Source organism: Nicotiana tomentosiformis, chromosome 2, assembly GCF_000390325.3.
Source record: "Nicotiana tomentosiformis chromosome 2, ASM39032v3, whole genome shotgun sequence".
Lineage (NCBI taxonomy): Eukaryota > Viridiplantae > Streptophyta > Magnoliopsida > Solanales > Solanaceae > Nicotiana > Nicotiana tomentosiformis.
This window is the reverse complement of record NC_090813.1, coordinates 117,880,126-117,901,526: the sequence shown is the minus strand read 5'-3', so window position 1 is coordinate 117,901,526 and position 21,401 is coordinate 117,880,126.

Sequence of the window (21,401 nt, the reverse complement as noted above, 5' to 3'; positions counted from 1 at the left end):
AGGTTGACCAAGTCGACACACTTCATTTCGGTTGTGACTACGTATACTTCAGAGAGGTTGGCCCAGATTTATATTCAGGAGATAGTTTGGTTGCACGGTGTACCAATTTCCATCATATCAGATAGAGACCCTCTGTTTACTTCACATTTTTGGAGAGCAGTACAGAGTGAATTGGGGACCCGTGTAGAGCTCAGCACAACCTTTCATCTGCAGATGACAGGCAGTTGGAGCGCACAGTTCAGATCTTGGAGGATATGCTCAGGGTATTGATAAGTGGAGATTTTGACTACTTATTTGCGCCTTTGGACTTTTGTTTTAGTTCAAAAATGCGTAAAGGTATTCCCGAAAAATGATAAAATATGCTTACTTGCAGGAGTATTGGAAAATGAGCCAAAGTGATAAAATTTAACTCAAGAAGGAGTGATTTTAAACAAGGACAAAAATCAAGCAATGTAGAATTCTGTCTGCGGCCGTATAATAAGAAGAAAATTTGACAGTGCCGCAATGCAAAGTTCGGACCGCACAATAATTGTGCGGCCGCAGAAGTCAAGGTTCAAAGAGTTAGGAAATCAAGACATTCAAGATCTTCGGACCGCACTATAATTGTGCGGCCGCAGAAATCAAATGTGCGGCTGCATCCAGAATTGTGTGGTCCGCAGAACTCAAGATGTATGGCCGCACCCAGAATTGTGCGGTCCTCAGAACTCAAGATGTGCAGCCGCAGTTCAGAATTGTTCTGCCGCAGAAACCACTCCTGTCAAGAGCTGCAGCAAAGTACAAACCGCACACAGAATTGTGCGGCCGCAGAACCTCATAAAGGGCAATTTTGTCCGAAAATTCCAGCTTTGTATAAATAGACTATTTTCACGAAATCAGGTTAAGTATTGAATATCTGAAAGTTTGTAGCCGTTTTTCTTTACTGTTTCAGGAAATTTTATCATAGCTTGTCAATTTTACATTGGATTTTCATATATCTATCATTAAATATGAGTTTAATCATCTTTTCTTCTTTATTTTCTTCATCACCCACTATGAGTACCTAAATTTCTAGCTAGGGTTGTGACCCAACCCTAGTGTGGGTACCTAATGTGTGTTTGATTTAGGGCTTGTTTATGGTGGGTGTGTAATATTTAGTCTATTTCTTGCTATAATTGTAGAATTAATGGTTTCAAACATTGATTCAAGCCTATTTAACTTAGTCTCTACTTGAGAAAGAGAGACTTAGTTTAGGAAAACTTGGCTAACAAGAAATTGGGATGAACTCAAGAAATTGATAGTCCCAATTAAAGGGTTGAATCTAGAGAGAGTAAAACCCGACTTGAGCATTTATCAACTGTTTTGTGCATTACCTATAGGAACTTGAGAAAGCCAAATTGGACAAAACCATTCTATTGCCGAGAGGTAATTGAGTGGGTAATTATGTGTTGATTGTTATAATACACCTCGACCAACAAAACCCTCTCTAAAGCTCACAATCCGTTAGGCAAACACTTAAGTGGAAGTTACAGCCCTAGATATTTTACATATTTGAAAAAAAACACCAAAAATATTATTCTCTAGCTTTACATTTACAAACCATAGCATAATTTAGAAGTAGAATCAAAACATAGTTTGTGGAAGTGCATCTTAGACACTTTACGCGCTTAGTCCGAATATATACCTAATCTCATCTACGCTCCCTGTGAATTCGATCCTGACTCCTAGTTGGGTATTATTATTGAAATCGACCACTTCACAACCCCAAACTGAGGTGTGATTTGGGCGAGATCAATTTTTGGCGTCATTGTCGGGGAGCATAAAAAAATGGATTTAGCTATATATTTGATTTTGTGTATTACTTGTATTCCTTTCCTTCAGTGTTACTAATCTTTTTGGTGAAACAATTGTAGGTACAAAAATGGCTCTCAACAATAATGATCCTCTCGGAAACATGCCTTTGGGGGATGTGGACGTGGAAGATGACCAAAATGAAGAGGTTCCTCCTGAACCTCAAGCAAATAGACGAGGTCGACTGCCTCAAGACAACGTTCTCGTTCCACCCCCACCTCCACCAAGAGTGGCTCCACACTGGGTGTTGCCGAATGAAGGACATGCAAGTGCCCCTGCATTAGGGTGGGCGACTTTCAAATCACAAATATTATGCTCAGATTTCTAGAGCAACGAGGATTCTCCACCGGGTCTCCGAATCAAAATGCGTACAAACACTTGAAAGGATTTGTGGACACTTGCTGGGGGAGTAAACAGACAAACGTCTCCGAGGATGCTTTAAGGTTGAGGCTATTTCCTTTCTCACTATGGGGGAAAGCCTTGGATTAGTTAGAAAGGTTGCCAAACCATTCCATCCATACATGGGATGAATTGGCGGAGAAATTCATTGCCAAGTTCTTTTCTCAGGAGAATATGACTACTCTTAGAGATGAAATTCTAGCATTCAAACAAGAATCCAATGAGCCATTGCATGAGATATGGGAGAAGTACCGAACTATGGTGAAAGAGTGCCCGAACAATGACATGACTGAGGCTATGATTCAACAATTAATAGACAGAGACTCCAAGGTCTGCGAACGCGGCAGATATACCTTGAAGTCTCTGTACAACAGCAAGCACTCTCAGCTAGTAGCGGCGATGATAAGAAATACTTGGATCAACACAAAAAACATGTGCAGAAGAGTAGCATGAGTACACCACAATGGTACCCAGTAAGTGCCAAGCCTAATTTCGGTAGAGTAGTGACGAGGTCAGGTCCGGCCCCGACTGGATTATAATAAAATGACAAATGCTATAGTAAAAGTGAAGTAAAACGGAGAAGACAACATCAAGTATTCACAAAGAAATAACAACACCGCACAACGATATAACAACAGGGGTGCTCCCAAGACATTGTCTCGTAGTCCCAAAAATAAATGTACAGGGAGAACTCCCGAGGTATCGCCTCATAGTGTCAAAAGTAAATATGCAAGGAGAACTCCCGAGGAACCGCCTCGTAGTCTCAAAAGTAAATGTGCAGGGAGAACTCCCGAGGAACCGCCTCGTAGTCTCAAAGTAAATATGCAGTACAGAGGGATCTCTCGAGATACCGTCTCGTAGTCCCAAATTAAATACGCAACTCAAACAAATGAATATAACAGTTACAGCAAGAAAACCTACAATTTAGGCTTAGTACAAGTCAAGAAAGAAAACAGGACTTACTAAACATGCTGCAAAGAGTTCAAATATGCAATTAGGACATGTAGGCATGCTATTCTAGGCTAACAGGATAACTACATATGCTAGCATACTCAGATAATATGAAAACATGCTATTAATCAATAAAAATCAGTTTTTTCCACAAATACCCCGTGTACGCACTCGTCACCTCGCGTACACGACGCTTACATATCATAACAACACCAAATACTAAGGGGATTCCCCCCTCGAATATAACAGTTACAGCAAGAAAACCTACAATTTAGGCTAAGTACAAGTCAAGAAAGAAAACAAGACTTACTAAACATGCTGCAAAGAGTTCAAATAGGCAATTAGGACACGTAGGCATGTTATTCTAGGCTAACAGGATAACTACACATGCTAGCATACCCAGATAATATGAAAACATGCTATTAATCAATAAAAATTAGGTTTTTCCACAAATAGCACGTGTACGCACTCGTCACCTCGAGTACACGACGCTTACATATCATAACAACACCAAATACTAAGGGGATTCCCTCCCCCCACAAGGTTAGGCAAACTACTTACATCGAACAAAGCTCAATCAATTCGTGAGAATGCCTTTTCCTCAATTATCCGACTCCGAATGGCTCAAATCTAGCCAAACACAATGGCATATCATGAATACAACCATAATAGACTCATCTAATTAATGAAATAAATATTTTAAAAAAATTCCAAAATTCTCCCTAAAACGCCGACCCGGACCCACGTCTCGGAATCGGGTAAAAATCACAAAATATGAACAATCATTCACTCACGAGTCTAACCATATCAAATTTACTAAAATTCGACACCAAATGGTCCTTCAAATCCTCAAATCAAACTCTCCAAATCCCTAGTCACAACTCCCAAATTCCACCTTAAATACACACTAACTAGGTGGAACAATAAATGGAGAAGCAAGATTATTGATAAAAAATAATCACAAGGGGCTTACCTCAAGAAATCCCTCAAAACTGCTATCAAGAAATCGCCAAACCCGAGCTCAAAATGTTGAAAATGAGAAAAAATTGCGAACCTTTGCATTTAAGTGTTCTGTCCAGAAATCTCGCACCTGCGGACTCTATGTCGCATCTGCGATGCCGCACTTGCGGAAATACCATCGCAGGTGCAGATTCCACTTAAAATCCCAAGTTCCACTCCTGCGGCTATGCGACCGCATATGCGACTATCACAGGTGCGAAAATACATCGCACCTGCAGCTCCCCCTCACACATGCGCCCAACTGCCCGCGTCTGCGACTCTCGCAGGTGCGGGAACATCTTCGCACCTGCGGTTCCTACCCAGCTCCTTCTTGGCCGCATTTGCGGCTCCTCCTTCGCTTCTGCGGGCTCGCACCTACGGTTCCTACTCCTCAGGTGCGATTACACAAGTAGCAGCAGCACCTCAGCTGCAAATTCCTAACTCCAATCAAGTTGCTAATCACCCGAAATCAACCTGAGACCCCCGGGATCTCAATCAAACATATCCACTAGTCCGAAATCACCATACAGACTTAATCGAGCCCTCAAATCACATCAAACAACGCTAAAAACACGAATCACCATCCAATTCAAACTTAATGAACTTCAAAGTTTCGAACTTGCACAATCGATGCCTAAACCTATCAAAACATGTCCGATTGAGCTCAAAATTTGCACACAAATCATATTCAACATTATGGACCTACTCCAACTTCCGGAATAGGAATCCGACCGCGATATCATAAAGTCCACTATCGGTCAAAATCTCCAAAAATTCTACTTTCGCCATTTCAAGCCTAAATTAGCTACAGACCTCGAATTCACAGTTCGGACACGCTCCTAAGTCCAAAATCACCCAACGGAGCGAATGAAACTAACAGAACTCCATTCCGGAGTCGTCTCCATACAGTTCCGACTATGGTCAAAATTCTAAAACTTAAGCTTCCGTTTAGGAACTAAGTGTCCCAAATCACTCCGAAATCACAACGAAAATCTCCCGGTAAGTCACATAAACAGAAAAGGGTACGGGGAAAACAGTAAACAGGGGATCGGGGCTATTACTCTCAAAACGACCGGTCGGATTGTTATACAAGTAGATCATAAAACGGAGTTAATTTTAAGAATTACATAGCTAAAGTTGATATCCTAATTCATCATTAAAATAATTAGATACTTTAATTAATCAAACCTTCCAAATTATCAATATGCTATATTCTAGTTTGACCTAATTAAAATGGGGTATAACAGTACACACACTAGTTTTTGTCACACACTATATATTTTCTTCTTACACTCTTTGTAATGCGTCTCTTGTTTATGTGTCGTACGTGAAAGTGGAAGAGCTACTCATTGTTATAGCCGCCGGCTCCGGGCACAAAAAAGATCCTCCACACAATTGATTATTGGGCTCCAATTATAAAACAAATCCGTCATTCGTTTTAATAGCATGTATGGCCAAGCTTTCAAGAGGCTAGAATTTTTTTTTTTTTTTTTCAAAAGCACTTTATTTTTTTTTAACTTGAGGTGTTTGGCTAAGCTTTTTTGGGAAAAAAATTATTTTTGGGAAGAAGCAGAAGCAATTTCTGAGAAGCCAAAAAAATAGCTTCTTCCCAAAAGCAGAAGCAGAAGCAGTTTTGACTTTTCTTCTTACCAAGAATACCCTTAACAAAATATAATATATACAAAAATAACCGTTAAACCTAATACTTAGGATATTAATGTATACATATTTCTTATTATTTTTTTAGGATAGCTTTCTAATATATAGTGACTTTAAGGATGAATGTTTTTATATTTGTTGAATGATTTTTAACTTATATTAAAAGAATTAAGTACTTTTAAATTTTATTTTCATATTTCACTTAATAAAATGAAAAGATTTAATTATTGCATGTAATAACAAATTTTTGAGATTATTTATTTACTTATAATATTAACTATTGAGTAAATATATTCATGTCTTTATTCTTAATTTGATACTTAAAAGCACTTTCTGAAAAGCTTGGCCAAATACAAATTATTGCTCAAAAATACTTTTCAGAGTGATTAGCCAAATACAAATTACTTCTGTCCAAAAATACTTTTGAAAAAAACACTTATCAAAATAAGTTGATTTCTCCGACTTGGCCAAACAGGCTATAAGTCAAGCAATACATAAAGTAACTTTCGATATAACATTGAAAATAAGACGTATATATGGATCGTCTCTGTACTAAGATTGCAGCAACTTGTATCCATCCACATATTAAAAGATCACTACCGTCATCGGTTCTTCAACCATACAATTTGATCTTGCATTGATCAATCGTTGGTTCGCTTTTTTCCTTTTACAGCTTGTTTGGATGGTTGTTACCTGTTGTATTGTATTGTAGTATTAATTTAAATACAATATTTATTTTGATTGTTATTTAAATTTGATAGAAAAATTAATTTGATATCTCAAAAAGAAATATTCTAAACTATGTCTAGATTCAATTTCTTAATATTATATTAATGAGTTTTTATTATAGTAATTATTTTGAATATATTTGTAACAGAAAATTAATTTATTTTTGAATCAATTGGAACAAAATAAATCATACAATTGAATGCTCATTAGTATGGATTTGTACGTTAGTATTGAAAAGTCAATGGACCAATCTTAATGGCTTAAGATTTAACGTATTTTGGAATAGCCTTTATGGCTCGAACGTTTCTGATGGTCTACTTCTTTGAATAGCCCGTAATATGGATCAGATAGTCTACTTACGGCTTCTTAACGGGCGGATCGAGCGGTTATTTACTCTTAACGGTTTGGCTTATCGGTTATCAATTTTTAAATGTATTAATCCGCTGGTCACTCGATAAAATATCGGGCGGATTGGTATCAATTTAGCTATTATCGGACGATTATCGGTTTAGTTTCAGTTGATTGAAACTTAACATACTTCAACACAGTATTGGAGAGTACATCCTCAAGACAAAAATATAGTCAACATTTCTCATACATATTTATCAACTAAATTACACCATGATGACTTATTACTAGAATCAAATACTGGATATCAAAAGAGAAATAGTCTATAGAGATCTGTCACTGTACCCATGATGAAAGATTACTTTGGGAGAAATACCTTATTGGAAAATAAACACACGATACTTCTTTGTATTTGAATTAGAAGCCCCACTTTTACCCATCACCTTATCACTTTGTATATTTTCAGTCATACTACAGATTAAAGAACTATCTGCATAAAGACACAAAATCAAATTAAGACATAAACAATAAGTTAGTTTGAGAAAATTCAGTTAAAGATCTTGCTAATAAGTAATGGAAAAGCTATCCATATTTATCAACTCATATAGAAAAACTTCATTCTTTAACTGAATATCAACCAATTATTTATCAACTCAAATATTACCCAAGCTTGTGTTATAACATCCTTTAACTGAATATCAACCTGATTTTCAATTGAAGTGAAGAAAAGAATGATTAAAATAGATTATGAATCTTTAACTTGCAAAACATATCCATACATTTTTTGACTTCCTCTTTCCTTCTTCCTTGCTCTGCTGGCTATGCATGTGTGTGTGTTATTGTTTGAGAATTTCTTAATATAGTAAGGTAACGTCACTGATGAAGCTATTCATTAAAATTTGAAAGGCAGGCACGGTTGGCCACCATTATTTTGAAAATTAGTTCAAGACCTTATGTTTTCGATTCAAACTTGTACCAATTAGGACGAGTTTAAGTATTGAAAAGGCAGGTGAGTCGGCGAGAGCCGACAGGAAGAAGCGAGACGGCGAGAGGGAGAGGCAGAGACGAGAGGGTTGGCTGCTAGGTTTAGATGCTAGGGTTTCTAAAGAGTAAATATTAATAGTTTAATACTATTGTTGGTCTTCGGTGGGGAAGAGACTCAATGGCCAATTAGATACTTCCAAGTAATCAGTACAATTTACTTTACACTTTGAGGGAATGAGACTATTGCCAATTTAAGTTATATCAACAAAGATGGTAACCCAACCTATGTGATTGGAGATCCCATGAAGTAGATTCATATGTGTATTAACAAGTCATTAGTTGATTAAATATGTATTATTAAATTATGTCCCTTCCTATGGTGTGTGTATATAGTGCAAGACTGCAAGGAATGAGAGGCTCAGTTATTAAACTCTTAATCCAATAATCCATAACCTTTTATAAGTAGTGTATTGCGCTGCAGAATACACTTATTTGATGGACCTATATGGGTGTAAAGTGGGGCCGCTCCTATGAACTTTATGGCAAAAAAAATCTAGAGCACTCATGAAAACTAGGCGCGCGCATGGCCTATTAGTGCAAAACCGCGACAAACAACAAAGTGTGTGCGAGTATAATGTGATAGATAAGACACTAAACTTACAAAAGAATTCTTGGTTCATAGAAGTTCTTAACTTTACCAATTGTTCTGTAAGTTTAATCTTATTTTATCTAGGTCTGGTTCATAGTCCAAGAGACACCAGATTCGACGCATTATGCTCATTTGTGAAAACCTAGCAAAATTTTTATTTCACTATATATTTTTTAAATATTTTTTTTTGAGATATGTCGAGGATTAATAGAAAAATTAATTTGATATCTCAAAAAGAAATATTCTAAAACTATGTCTAGATTCATTTTCTTAATATTATATTAATGAATTTTTATTATAGTAATTATTTTGAATATATTTGTAACAGAAAATTAATTTATTTTTGAATTCAATTGGAACAAAATAAATCATACAATTGAATGCTGAGTAGTATGGATTTGTACGTTAGTATTGAAAAGTCAATGGACCAATCTTAATGGCTTAAGATTTAACGTATTTTGGAATAGCCTTGATGGCTTAAAAGTTTCTGATGGTCTACTTCTTTGAATAGTCTCGAGGATATACCTAATAATATTTATCATGGTGTGTGCGAAATATCCTTAAGAACAATATTTTTGATACTCCTCAAGCTAAATCTTATTCTCTATAATCTAATATTTTTTCCAACAATCTTAAGGATATTTTCACGTTGTTATTATGAATAATAACGATGCCAATGTTGTTGTTGATGCTACTACACCCGCTGCACCAACCATTTATGTTATTGTTTCATCACTAATTACCTATGCCAAACCTTTTCCTGATGTTTCAAAAATTGAGGTTTTTGGTGAAGATAATTTTAACCGCAAGCAAATTATTGCTGATAAAGGAAAAGAGATTGCTACTAGAAGCAATGGAGGACAACAAGCGCCAGAGAAAATCAAACAACGGGTATATATGACAAAAGAAATGATTATAAACCCAAAACCAACAATCAAACCTTCAAGAAAAAAGACAACTGCTTTGTGTGTGGCAAACCTAGCCACTATGTTGCTCAATGCCGGAAAAGGTTTGGGGATGAAAATCCCGCTAAGGCAAAAGTAAATTTGTGTGAAGACAAAGTGGATGATATAATTGTTGTGGTTATTTCTCAAGTGAACCTTATGGCTAATGTGAAAAATTGGGTGTTAGAATCTAGTGCCACTAGGAACATATATGCTAACAAAAACGTTTTTGTGTCTTACATCCAAGTTGAGGAAGGAGAAGAAGTTGTCTATCTTGGTCACTCGAGAACTATTTATCACGCTCCAAAATCTCACCACAAGTGTCGTGATGGTACCTACTCTCTAAAACTAGGTAAGCCAACTGTAATAACAATTCAAGTCCCCCTTTTTTGAATTCAATACAAATGTCAAAACTAACAGCGGAAATATTCATAACAACCTCCCAAGACTGGTAATACTGAGTCACGAACTCTAACTGAGTACACGCAATGATCTCAAAGATCGAATATACAATATTGTTCGAATAAGAGTTGACAGTACAATAAAATGGAAAGACTCCAAGGGACTGCGACGTCCAAGCAGTTCTACCTTAAATCCTTGCGATCACACTCTAACCTTTGTCCGAATCTGATATCTCAAATACTTGGCTCTGCACAAAAATATGCAGATGTCACGACCCAATTTTTCCTCCGCTTGGTATCGTGATGGCACCTAGTCTTAGGGACTAGGTAAGCCTAACATTAATTGAAACAACACTATTTAAATAACATCTAACAAGTTAAATAGCAATCTCTTATAATTCTCAAAAACCGGTAGTACAAGTCATAAGCTCTACATAGTGTTTGCTAGAAAACTTCTAATTACATCTGTCCAGAAATAAGAATAAACAGTGCAAAATAAAAACTTGAAGGTTACTCCGAAGCCTGCGAACGCAGCGGCAGGTTTACCTTGAGTCTCCGCAGCAACAGTCCACATAGCTAGCTAACGAACAAATACCTGGATCTGCACAAAATGATGTGCAGAAGAGTAGCATGAGCACACCACAACCGTGCCCAGTAAGTATCAAGACTAACCTCGGTGGAGTAGTGACGAGGAACAGTCAAGACACCCACTGGTCTAATAAACTAAACTGGTACAGTATATGAACAACAGGAGTATGATGTCTACATAAGGACTATCAATATGGCTCATAATACAGTAATGGAATTAAAGAAAGAATCAACAAGTATCAGCGAAATATCATGAAAATGACAGAGACAAAGTGAATGGAACACAACTTAAATCCGGAATCACAAATACGGCAAGGACAAGTAATAACTCAGCAACTACAACCACTTTTACATTAGGTTTTAGCCAACAACTCCATGAGGTACTGAACCTCGGACAATTCACAACTCACGAGTCTCAATACCTGAACCCTAACACTTGGCATTCTGTGCCATCATAACACCTCATAACCGTACTGACGACTCACGTACCAATAGAGCCATTCTCACATAGAAGGCAAGTAAACATGGGTGAGCATCTATGCTCAACAATATCAAGAACACTCCGATAAGAGTGCTTAACTACATGTATGCTTGTGCAAGTGTCCTAACATAGTCCATACCAGCAAATAAGCATAAGGAAGAAGAAGAACGCACAACACGTAGAATATTTTCTCACTACTTTTATAAGATAAAGCTCACACAGGTACGTATACCATCACACAAATATCAACAGCAAGAATGCCCCCAGGCCATAAATCATCACAAATCAATCCCTCACACAGCTCACCTTGTCTCGCCACGTGTGCAATAGTAATATAAATGCCTGCCTTGTCTCGCCACGCGTGCATAATAATGTTTTCACCTTGTCTCGCCACATGCGATATATATATATATATATATATATATATATCACGCCGCATGTGCAAATATCAATGGTAACAATAGCACGGTAGAAACCTCGTGCAACCCCATAATAGCAACCGCACGATAGAAACCTCGTGCATCACAATAATAACAATCGCACGGTAGAAACCTCGTGCATCACCACAAGAAGTACCACAACAACAATGATAATAATACAAAGTATGACAAGTAAATCAACTCAAGAACTTTAATTCACAAAAAAAATGGTAGAACCAATTTACAAGGAATAACTACAATAAAGAATGCTAGGCGTAAAGAGAACAGCTCAACAAAGGGAAACCAATGTGTATCAACGATCCCACAATATACATTTCAACAACAGGGAAACTAACATGAGTCAAATAATTCCAAATAAAACAAGTCGACTAAGATATAGGATATCTAAAACTTCTTTTAAGGTTAAGGAATTACTAAGGATTTTCAACAATTTAATTAAATATACGTAGCGGAAAGATAATCATAACCTCAATTAAGACTGAACAAATTATAAGATGATATAATAATAATTTCAAATAAAGATAAGCAGTTATAAAAAGATAGCATGACAATAGAGGAGGTAAAATCTTCAGTTAAGTCAAATAAGAGTCAAATAGGCAATAAGAGTGAATCCTGAAAGCAATTAATTCTAATTATAGCATGTAGTTGTGAAACTAGTAAATAGGAACTTAATCATATCAAGAACAACTTCACACTCAATGAATATAAGGACCTAAGAATCCTAAAAGGCCAACGTTTCAGAAATAAGTCCGAGCACGCACTCGTCACCTCGCACGCATGGACTACAATCAACATAGAAGACACAATCCTAAGGGGAAAATCCCCCACACAAGGTTAGGCACGATACTTACCTCAAATCAAGCTCAACCAGTCCGTAAGAATGCCCTTTTCTCAATTATCCGACTCCAAATGGCACAAATCTAGCCAAACACAATTGCATATCATGAATACAACCATAATAGACACATCTAATTAATAAAATCAATACTTTAACAAAATTTCCGAAATCCGCCCTAAAAACTCGACCTGGGCCCACGTCTCGGAATCGGGTAAAAGTTATAAAATAATGACCGAGGTCCAGGCTCGAGCCTGTGATCGAAGCCACGATCGAGGCCTAGGCTCGAGGGCCATGATCGAGGCCCTATTCGAGGCCCAGTTCTGAAGGCTGTCTAGGCAGCTTTGTAAAAAGAGGGCACTCGTCCCATTCGCCATTTTTAACAAATTGAAGCTGGAGCAGAGGCGATTTTGACAGATTTTCAAGGAAAGACAATTGGGGTAAGTGATTCCAACTCGGATTTGGTCTATGTACATAAATATATCATTGTTTTCACCATTTAATTAGTGTTTCGAGATTGAAATTTGGAAATTTTTAGAAATCTCATAGAAACGAATTTTTGAGATTTCGGTATCGATTCGGAGTCGGATTTGAGTGAAACTGGTATGGTTGGACTCATAATTGAATGGGTTGTCGGATTTCATAACTTTCGCCGGATTCCGAGATGTGGGCCCCACAGGCGAATATTTAATTAATTTTGGGATTTTTATTAAAAATATAGTATTTTCTTATAGAATTGATTCCTATAATTTTTAGTGATTGTATCGAATTATTTTGGCTAGATTCGAGCCGGACAGGGTTGGATAATCGTGGAAAATGAATTCTAGTGGGTTAAATTGGAGCAAGACGAGGTAAGTCTCTTGTCCAATCTTGTGAGGGGAAAATTACCTCATAGGTGATTAAAATTAAATAATTGTTGCTAATTGTGGGGGCTACGTACGCACGAGATGACGAGAGTCCGTGCGTAGCTACTATTAATGCTAAAGTCCGATTTGTTTAGGACTCAAAGCATGCATTACTTGTGTAAATTGTATTCTTTGATTAATTAATATTAATTGATATATATGAATATATTGTGAATTGTTAGATAAAGATATTAAAGGATGGAAATTTCATAGGTTTGATTTTCTGTTTAAATCAATTAATTATTAAAAAAAATTGTTCTCCTCCCGAATTTATCTTATAATAAATATACTCTCCTTCCGGAGGCACATAAGAAAAATGTCCTCCTTTCTTGTGGAGCGGGCCGAACGCCTCGGCAGGATAGATGCATTTATGGATCGTGCCGCACGTCCCTCGGCAGTGTACGCGAGACTCTGGATCGGGCCGTACTACCTCAGCAGAAATCGTGCTTAATAATAATAATAATTACACGATACTTGAAAAGTTTATTGCAGCTTGTAAAGCTATTTGATAAATTAGAAATTTATTGAAATTGAATTGCAGCTTGTAAAACTATTTGATAAATTGAAATTTTTATTAAAATTGAAGGATTTAATTAATAGATTAGAAATTATTAGAATTGAAGGAATTTAATTACCTCTGCTGGTACAATAAAATTATTGTTAACTCTGTGAATCACGTTGATATAAATATTTCTATTTTCATGATTATTTAATATTATTGACTCATAGTGAGTGTCATAGTCGGCCATCTCGTCTCTACCTCTTCGAGATTAGGCTTGATACTTACTGGGTACACGTTGTTTTCGTACTCATACTACATTTGCTGCACATTTTATTGTGCAGGTACATATATGTATAGCGGCCTTGTGGGCGTAGAGGTGTGGTTAATAATTGTGGGGACATAGGTGAGCTGCATTCTATATTACGATCCGCAGCTAATAGAGTCTCCTTCAGAGTTATTATATTTTCCTGTCTAATTTGTATTCTAAACAAATGCTGTATTTTATTTTAATTCCCTAGTAAATGCTCATGCGCTTGTGACACCGGGTTTTGGGATGATTATGGGTTGCACTGTATTGTAAATTTTTAAAGATATTAGTACGTATTTGGTAAATGTCATCTTCTTCTATTTAATTGAGGGGAACAACTATGACTTCAAAAATATTAAAATGAGAATTTATTTAGTATTTATTGTTGGCTTGTCTGACAGCGGTGCCCGGCGCCATCATGACCTATAGGTGAAATTGGGTCTTGACACTTACTATGGGCTATAAATAAAATACTGATGATATAATTAAGTATGGATTACATAGAACGGCTATAAGCTCAATATCACGAAATGGGTAAACAATTCTTTTGTTAATAAGAAATTTCCAAATTTATTTTTCATCATTTATCATTTGGTATCTCAGGCCAATGAAGCAATATCAATTATTATAAATTCCAAAGTGTGATGACCCTAAATATCATCTTTAAATTTAATAATTATTTCAGTGTTCTAAGTCCTCGAAAAATGCTATTCATCATTCCTCGACTTGCATGCGCAGTCCGTATAATTTTTCGAAAAGTTTTTATATGAAAAATGGACTAAGATATGAATACAGCCTTAAAACTCAATTGAGTTGACTTTGGTTAACATTTTGAGCAAAAGGATCCGGATCAGTATTTTGACAGTTTTGGAAGGTCCATATCGTGATTTGGGATTGGGCATATGGCCGAAATTTAATTTGGAGGTCCCTAACTCAAATTATGGTCATTTAACGGAAACTAGAAATTTAAAGGCTAAAGATTTCCAAAGTTGACCACGGATTTGAATTTTTTATATCCGATTCAGAATCGGATTCCGAAAATTGGAATAGTTTTGTTATGTCATTTATGACTTGTGTGCCAAATTTGAAATCATTCCGGATTCATTTATCATGTTTCGGCACAAGATTTGTTAATTGAAAAGAATTGAAACTCAAATGTTCGAATCGAGATGTGAATTATAATTTTAGCGTTGTTTGATGTGATTTGGTCTCGACTAAGTTCATAAGATATTTTAAAACGTGTTGGTACAATTGGTTGAGGTCCCGGGGGATCGAGTGGATTCCTGATGGTTAACGGATCAAAATTTGGATTTAAGTAAAAATCTAAAATTTTGGCCTTCTGGTTTAATCGCACATGCTGTCAATTTTCCGCAGAAGCGGAAACCGCACCTGCGGTAAATTTCCGCAGATGCGGTCAAATTTCCGCATAAGCGAAAATGCTGGACAGAACACATAAAATCGGGTTTTAGCCATATTTACTCATTTTTGAGTTTTCAGTCTCGGATTTTGGCTATTCCAAAGCGATATTTCATGACTTTGAATTGGGTAAGTGTTTATAACCAAAAGTGATTATATTTCATAAATCCATGTCTATATTCATCATTTATTTCGGATTTAGATGGAAGAAATTGGAATTTTTGTAAAACTTTCCAAAAAATGAAAACTTATGATTTGAAGATCCATTTGACATCGGAATTGGATAATTTTTATATGGTTGGACTCGTATCGGAATTGGTATTCGGATAGCGTAAGTTTTACCGAGATTCGATACGTGGACCCCACTATCAATTTTTAAATTGAATTTCGGATTTTATCCGAAAAATTAATAAATTCATATGGAATTAATTCATATGATTCGTATTGAGTATATCGAATGGTTTGTGAATAGATTTGAAGCTTTAGGAGACAAATTTAAAAGGAAAGGTTGTGGTCGAGTAATTGATTGAAATTGCAAAGCGAGGTAAGTGTCGTGGTTAACCTTGGCTTGACGGAATAAAACCCCTGAATTATTTGCTATGTGAATTTCATGTGCAACGATGTATAGGCAAGGTGACGAGTGCCTATACTTCGTCAATTTAATTGGTTGCTTAATTATTTAAACATCTTAACTTTTTTAAGACACGAATTAATTATTATAATAATTATTTCTCTCCTATTCTTTGTCAAATATTATTTCTTGAATTCTTGCAATAATTGTTACATGTTTATTTGATTTATGTGTCTTAATTGCTACTTGACATTTAGCATATTAAATATTAAACTGCCTTTGTTCTCCTTGATTTCCATAATAAATTGCTATTTGTCATTGTTTGTTTCATAATTAAATCATAATTATTGTATCCTTGTTGTCTTATAATTTCATATTAATAGTTGAATTTATTGGGCTATTTCTTTTATAAGAATTGGTAAATGAATATATTGGAGGAGCGGGTTACACGCCGCAACAGAATTGATTGAAATAAACATATTGGGGGATCGAGTTTCACGCCGCAACAGATTTATTAAAAGTCCATATTGGGGGATCGGGTTGCACGCTGCAACAGACTTAGTAAAAGTCCATATTGGGGGATCGGGTTGCACGCCGTAACAGACTTGTTTAAAAGTCCTTATTGGGGGATCGGGTTGCTCGCCGCAACAGACTTATTTAAAAGTCTATATATACTTGATTAAAATAAATATATGTAAGGATTGAAAATGAATATGTTGTGAGAGCGGGTTGCACGCTGCAACAGAAATTGATGGAAATAATAATTGGTTATGACTGTTCAATTGGCTTCAATTGTTAAAATGAGTTACCTGATTTATTTCTATTATTGTTGTTATTACTATTATTGCGTACAGGTTATTGTAAGTGACCTGCCTTAGCCTCGTCACTACTTTATCGATGTTAGGCTCGGCACTTACCAGTACATGGGGTCAGTTGTACTAATACTACACTCTGCACTTCTTGTGCAGATTTCGGAGTTGGTTCCAGCGGTGTACCATAGACTTGCTCGGATTTCAGCTACCCATAGGAGACTTGAGGTATAGCTGCACGACGTCCGCAGTTCTGAAGTCCCCATGTACTTACTTTAGTTGTGTGTTTGTTTTTTCAGTTAACTTTATTTTATTCAGACCATTATCTGTATTATTCTAGAAGCTTGTGTACTTGTGACTCCAGTTCTGAAATGGTATTTAAACATCGCTATTATTACGAATTATCCACTATATTTCAGACTTTACTTCCGTATTTGGTTCTTTTTTATTAATAAATTTAAATTTTTTTAAAAATGGATAGTATTATTATAACGTTGGCTTGCCTAGCAAGTGAAATGTTAAGCACCATCACGGTCCGAAGGTGAGAATTTCGGGTCATGACAGTTCGTATCAGAGCACTAGGTTACATAGGTCTCACGAGTCACGAGCAAACTTAGTAGAGTCTGAAGGATCGGTATGGAGACGTCTGTACTTCTACTCTTATTCTCTCACAGATGATGAGAACACGTAATACATCTACCGATGGACAGGGACCAGATCCCCCAGTGGCAACCATGGCCAGGGGTAGAGGTCGAGGCCGAGGCCGTGCTAGAGGCCGAGGTCGAGGCCGAGGCAGAGGTAGAGCTCAGTCTAGAGCTCAAGCTGCAGCACCTGTTGTAGAACCTCAGCTGAATCTTCAGGAGGAGGTTCCAGTTCAGAATGTACCAGTTAGACTAGTTTAGGTCCCGGAAGGATTCATAGCTACTCCAGTGCTTCAGGACGCTTTAGTTCGATTGGTGAGTCTTATGGAGGGAGTGGCCTAGAATGGTACATTTTTAGTGGCACTAGCCATCTCACAGGCTGGGGGAGGAGCACAAACTCTCACTACTCCCGCTCCAGAGCAGATGGCTCCCCAGAATCAGGCTCCAGCAGCCCCGCTAGTTGGGGTAGTTCAGCCAGTTATTGTGGCATAGACTGGTGATAGGCCCGCCATGTCTTTTGAGGCCTTACTGAGACTGGATAAGTTTACTAAGCTTTTTCCAGTTCACTTTAGTGGTACACCTTCTGAGGACCCACAGGATTATCTTGACCGCTGCCATGAGGTACTGCGGAACATGGGTATAGTTAAGACTAATGGGGTTGATTTTGCTGTATTTCAGATGACAGGTTCTGCCAAGAGGTGGTGGAGAGATTATACATTGACCAGACCAGTCGGATCGCTTGCACTTACCTGGGAGCAGTTCTCTCAGCTATTTCTATAGAAGTTCCTTCCTATCACACTGAGAGAGGATTACCGCAAGCAATTTGAGCGTCTACAGCAGGGCAGTATGACTGTTACTCAGTATGAGTCTCGTTTTGTGGATTTATCCCGTTATGCTCTCCTTTTACTACCTACTGAGGGAGAGAGAGTGAGGAGTTTTATTGAGGGACTCACTCACCCTATCAGGCTTTAGATGTCCAAGGAGACCGGAAGTGAGATTTCCTTTCAGGCGACTACTAATGTTGAAAGGAAGATCGAGATGGTTCTTGCACAGAAGAAAGGGCAGAGGTCTGATAAGCGGCCTCGTCAGTTTGGTGGTTTTAGTGGTGCCTCGTTTAGAGGCAGGGGTAATTTTGGTTGGGGTCATCCTCCCAGACCGTTTCATTCAACACTTCAGGCATCTCCCGGTGCTTCAGCGAGTCACGATCCTATTATGCCTTACTCTGGGCAGACAACATTTAGTGCACATTCAACTTTTATGAGTGCACCACCACTCCAGAGTCACTACGGCAGTTATCCGGCCTGTTCGGGCTAGCTTTAGATTCAGCAACCACTGCATCAAGATGGGTGTTATGAGTGTGGGAACATTGGTCACATCGAGACACATTGCCCTAGGTTGTTGAGTAACAGATCTCGACAGGATTCTCGTGCCATCATATCGGCACCAGTTGCTTCACCTCCTGCTCAGCCAGCTAGAGGTAGGGGTCAGGCAGCTAGAGGTGGAGGTCAGGCCATTATAGGTGGAGGTCAGACCGTTAGAGGTGGAGGCCATCCAGTTAGAGGCCATCCCAGGGTCGCAGTTCAGAGTGGTGGGGCTCAGCCCCGATTTTATGCTTTTCCAGCTAGGTCTGAGGCCGAGTCATCTGATGCTGTGATCACAAGTATTATTCCAGTTTGCCATAGAGATGCTTCAGTTCTATTTGATCCATGATATACTTATTTCTATGTGTCTTCCTATTTTGCATCAAATAATTGTGCCTTATGATTCTCTGAGTGCTTCTGTGTGTGTATCTACACTGGTGGGAGACTCTGTTGTAGTAGATCATGTCTATCGTTCGTGTATGGTTACTATTGGTAGTTTTGAGACTAGTGCGGATCTTCTACTACTTGATATGGTACATTTTGATGTCATCTTGGGTATGGATTGGTTTTCACCCTATCATGCTATATTGGATTGTCATGCCAAGATAGTAACCCAATGCATACAGGGGTTACCTCAGTTAGAGTGGAAAGGAACTCCTGGTCATTCTACCAGCAGGGTTATTTGTTATATGAAAGCTCGGCGTATGGTCGAGAAAGGGTGTCTAGCTTATTTGGCTTATATTCGCGATCCCAGTGCGGATGTTCCTTCTATGGACTCAGTACTAGTTGCTCATGAATTTCTAGAAGTATTTCCTGCAAATTTGCCGGGAATGCCACCCGACAGTGATATTGACTTTTGTATTGATTTGGCTCCGGGCACTAAGCCCATTTATATCCCACCATACCGTATGGTCCCGTCGGAGTTGAAAGAATTAAATGAGCTATCACAAGACTTGCTTGATCAAGGATTCAATAGACCTAGTGTCTCTCCCTAGGGTGCACCAGTATTATTTGTAAAAATGAAAGATGGCTCTATGCGGATGTGTATAGATTATCGAGAACAAGGCCACTATCAAAAAAAAATATCCGCTGCCAAGAATTGATGACTTATTTGATCAGCTTCAGGGTGCCAAGGTATTTTCGAAAATCGATTTGAGGTCTCTTTACCATCAGTTGGAGATTAGGGCATTTGATGTCCCTAAGACAGCTTTTCGGACTCGATATGGGCATTGCGAATTCCTAGTGATGCCATTTGGGTTGACAAATGCCCTAGCAACATTTATGGATTTGATGAATTGGGTGTTCAAGACCTATTTGGATTCTTTTGTGGTTGTATTCATTGATGATATCTTGATTTACTCCGACAGTCAACAGGAGCATGGGCATCATTTTCGGAGTGTGCTTCAAACTTTGAAAAATAATCAGTTATATGCTAAATTTTCAAAATGCCAGTTTTGGTTAAGCTCAGTTGCCTTTTTGGGGCATGTTGTATCTGCAGAAGGCATAAAGGTGGATCCTAAGAAGATTGAGGATGTTCAGATTGAGATATTTACTGATCATCGTAGCCTTCAGTATATGTTCAAACAAAATAATCTTAATTTGAGGCAGAGAAGATGGTTAGAATTGTTGAAAGACTATGATATCACCATTTTGTATCACCCCAGAAAGGCCAATGTGGTGGCCGATGCTTTGAGTAGAAAGGCTGTGAGTATGGCAGTCTTGCGTATATTTCGGTTGGTGAGAGACTGTTAGCTGCAGATGTTCAGACCTTGGCTAATCAGTTCGAGAGGTTAGATATTTCAGAATCCAGTCGGGTTCTAGCTTGCACAGTCGCTCGGTGATCTTTATATGAGCGCATCAAAGAGCGGCAATATGATGATACTCATTTACATTTCCTTAAGGACACGGTGCGGTACAGTGATGCCAAACAGGTTGCTGTAGAGAAAGATGGAGTTCTACGAATGTATGGTCGTATTTGTGTGCCTAATGTTGACGGGCTTCATGAATTAATTCTTGAAAAGGCACACAGTTCTAGGTATTCTATTAATCCAGGTACCGCCAAAATGTATCAAGATTTGCAGCAACATTATTGGTGGAGGAGAATGAAAGAGTATATAGTTGCATATGTAGCTCGGTGTTTGAATTGTCAGCAAGTTAAGTACGAGCATCAGAGACCTGGTGGCTTGCTTCAGAAGTTAGAAATTCCTGAGTGGAAATGGGAGTGTATCACTATGGATTTTGTTGTTGGACTCCCACAGACTCAAAGAAAATTTTGACAAAGTTTGGGTCATTGTGGACAGGTTGACCAAGTCAGCACATTTCATTCCAGTGGCAGCTACCTATTCTTCAGAAAGGTTAGTTGAAATTTACATTCATGAGATTGTCTGCCTTCACGGTGTGCCTGTGTCTATTATTTCAGATCGAGGTACGCAATTTACCTCACACTTCTAGAGGGTTGTATAGTAGGAGTTAGGCATGCGGGTTGAGTTGAGTACATCATTACATCCATAGACAAACGGACAGTCAGAGCGCCCCATTCAAATATTGAAAGATATGCTTCGCGCTTGTGTTATAGACTTTGGAGGTTCTTGGGATCAGTTTTTGCCACTTGCGGAGTTTGCTTATAATAATAGCTACCAGTCGAGCATTCAGATG